The following is a 3,944-nucleotide window of genomic DNA, read 5'->3' on the forward strand; positions in this document are numbered from 1 at the left end:
ACAACACCAAAATCCTATTCTGGAATTATGTTTGTAATCAAAAGAAGCTCATTTAATTTGTAAACCAACAGAAAGCATTACCTTCCTTGTACACAAATTGCATTGTTGGTAAGCTACAATAATGATATCTGGGTTTGAGGTAACTTCTTTTTCCTTCAACTGAGCCCCAAGCAAGAGAGTGCAGTTTGACTCCAAACAGAGGACATTTCCCAGAACTGTGCAAGAATTTAATGTGAGCTCCAAGACAAGACCAAGAGCAGTTATTATTCAAGGCAAATGAATATGCTTCTCCCCCCGACACACACATTTTCCCCCTTTTAATGACCTAAGTCTGGAAGCAAATCTAGAGCCTGAATATGGCTGTGCTGTAGCAACTGAGAAAAACATATTGGACTGCCGGGAGTGGTGGTGCACACCTGTATCCCAGCACTCTTGGGCTGGGGCTATAACTCAGAGGCATAAGTGCCTGCCTGGCAAGTACAACATCCCGAGTTAGATCCTTGGCATTGCAGGAAAAAAAAAATTCCAGCACTCTGGAGGCTGAGGCAGGAGAATTATTTGGAGTTTGAGACCAGCCTGGGCTACAAAGTGAGCTCAAGGCCAGCCTGAGCTGCATAGCAAGACCCTGTCTTGAAACAACAAAAACAAAAGCAAAACCCCTATTGGACTGCTGGCCTGAGGCAGCAGGGAATGCAAAAGTGGCCCAAGAAAGCAGGGAAAGGATAACAAGAAGTCACCATTAGCGTCCATGCAGGAGCATCTGGCTGAGTCCTAAATTGCTACTAATACTATTGTTTTGTTTTGGTTTTTTATTTATGTATTTGGTACAGGCTCTCACTATGCAGCTCAGATTCCTAGTGATCCTCCTGTTTTCAACCTTCCCAGCACTGGGATTACAGGCGTGCATCCCCATGCCCAGACTCTCACTGGCTCAGCAGGCCCTGGGGGTGGGGCCGGTGCAGCATGTGGGACCAGGGATAGAACCCTAGTCCCTGAGATTGCCAAAGCAGGCCCTTAGTCCACTGAGCTATCTCATACCAATACTACTGTATTACTCGGGAGGTATAAACATTCCTTAGAAACACCCTAATGTGGTGAGTGACAAAAGAATCCACTTTTGTGTGTGTGTCTGTGATTCTAGGGATTGAATATGAAGATTTTGCACTGAGCTATATCATCAGATACTTTTTTATTTTTTATTTTGAATTGGAGTCTAAGTTACTCAGTCGCCCAGGCTGCGTCAGCCGCCTGAAGTGTTCGGATTACAGGTATGTGTAAGAATGTGCTTCTTGCATGTTATCTCAGAACTTGGGAGGCTGAGGCAGGAGGATTGCCATGAGTTCAAGGACAGCCTGGGCCACATAGTGAGTTCAAGTCTGGCTTGAACTACATAGCAAGACCCTGCCTCAAAATAAAATATACTTCTTAGAGAAAGTCACGCACAATGCAGAATGCTTATCTTCAAAGCCTAAAGGTTTCAGGCCTACCCTGAGTTTCAGCCTTCTTTGGTGGGAGTTCTGAGTCTTCTACACTGGTTGAGATTCACATGAGAAATGATAAATATGTCTAATTTTGTGAGAACACACATTTAAACACCTGTCCTAATTTTTGCTCTTTGTGTTACCCAGGTTTGGTAGCCCTGAAATACATACCAAACATAAGCAGTGAAAAAAAATTAAAATCTTACATAAAACCTCATTAGCCATGCACAGTAGCACACACCTATAATTCCAACAATTCTGTAGGCTGAGGTAGGAGCCTCATAAATTTAAGACCAACCTGGTCAACCTAGTGAGATTTGTCTCAAAAAATAAAAAGGGGGACTGGTGAGATGGCTCAGTGGTCTAAAGCACCTACTTAGAACAAGCTTAGCAAAGCACAGGGACCGCGGTTCAATCCCCCAGCACCACATGCCAGCCAGCCCCACCCCCTGGTGGGCTGAGCTGGCCACACACACACACACACACACACACACACAAATAAAAATTAAAAAAAATAAATAAAAAGGGCTGGGAATGTGATTAGTATTAGAGCATCCCTGGGTTTGATCCCTACAATCCCCTCCTCCCTACTGCTACTCCTACACATATAAACTCTTTATTGCTTAAGTTTTTGGTCAAATGTTGAGAAGTCTTGAATAGGGGCCAGGGAGATAGCTGAGTGGAGTAAGTGCTTGCCTGGCAAGTGCAAGGTCCTGAGTTCAATCCCTGGTACCACCTCCAAAAAAAAGCCAAAGAGAAGTCTTTTAATAGTATTTATTGTTTTCTAATTTCCTGTCTTTGTTCCCTAAAGAGAACTCCTTTAAATCAACTAGAATCATTTCTTGTACATAAATTATAATTCCTTTATCCTCAAGATTTTAAATATGATGTTTGTTAACTTTTCCTATAATTATCTATTGCATCAGCATGCCTGCTAAGGAAGGTTGCTTCTTCTGCAACTCCTTAGATGTCTGCAGAAGTGCTTCTCAGCAGGCATCCTGTGCATCTTTTTCAGAAATCTCTAATGATTTGTAGGCTTTCCATTACCCAGTTTGCTCTCTCTCTCTCTCTTTTTTATTTAATCAGGCTGTTTAAATTGTTGTTGCTTTATGTTTGAGATACATAGTGTTTATATTTGCTCTGTGTAATTGGTACAGTATAACTCATACATTGATCAGTTTAAGCCCCTTTTGCCTACCATCCCCTGCCCCTTTTTCCTGACCTTCTATGTCTTTCCAGAAACTTATCCAATTTTATTCTTATTATGAAAAATTTCAGGGAATTTAATTTTCCCAACTTATAGCATGATTTATCTCTATGAATTTTGATATTTTGGGCATTAAAAATCATAGATTATCAAACTCCAGGATAATTTCTTATAACATGGTTATTCTATTTGGGTTTTTTTGTTTGGTTGGTTGGTTGATTTTTTTTGTTTTGGTCTTGGATTTTTTTCGTTTATTTGTTCGTTTTGAGACAGAGTCTTACTGTATAATTCAGACAAGCTTTGAACTCACCATATAGCCCAGGGTGGCCACAAACTCATAATGCTTCTCCTGCCTCAGCTTCCTGAGTGCTGGGATTATAGGTGTGTGCACCACCATGTCTGGCTCTACCTATTTTATGTAGTCATGCATCCATACCTGAAGAGTTCATTTGGATTTTGCTTTGAAGTTTAGTTTTCTTCCACCAAAAGTAACTAACATAGATCCTGAAAGCTAAGCAGAAGCTGAATTTCATCCTTCCTTTTCTACTCATACAAAGTGAGTAAGGTTTCAGCAAGTATCTCCTCAAAGACTAATACCCTGAGCCTCAGGACATTTACTTGGCCCATGGCAATATTACACCACAGAAAGATTTTGCTTGTGGCATATCTGGGGACCAGTAGACCCCACAGTTTTATGGGGAGGTTTGTGGCTCTGGTTATATAATTCCCTTGGCAACACTTACTGAGCACCTACATACAACAAGATGTGCCACCCACCATTCCATTCTGTCAAGATCCAATGGAAGGCGAGGCATGATGGCACACCTATAATCCCAGCACTTGGGAGACTGAGACAGGAGGATTGCCATAAATTCAAGGCCAGCTTGGGCTACATAAGCAAATTCAAGACCAGCCTGCACTATATAATGAGATTGTGATCCTATTTCAAAAAGAGAAAATGGCAAGAACTATGGGCTAAGTATGTTCAAAGCAGGGGGACTATTTTGAGGGGAACTAATGGCATTGTTTCTTTTACTGTGATATGTTTGTTTGTTTGTTTGTTTGTTTGTTTTGGACTGAGCAAAGTAGCTTTATTAGAGAAAGCCAGGGCTACATAGCATTTAAGAGTTGGCATTGGGGCCCTTTTTCTTGCCAAATGTGGGCACAACGTTGACAAAGCGCCAGTTGTACTGCATTTGCCGCTTGCCCCGGCCTGTCTTCCTCCTCCTCCTCCTCCTCCCCCTCCTCCTCCTCCT

The sequence above is a fragment of the Octodon degus genome, unplaced genomic scaffold, assembly GCF_000260255.1.
Source record: "Octodon degus isolate 3935 unplaced genomic scaffold, OctDeg1.0 scaffold01139, whole genome shotgun sequence".
NCBI lineage: Eukaryota > Metazoa > Chordata > Mammalia > Rodentia > Octodontidae > Octodon > Octodon degus.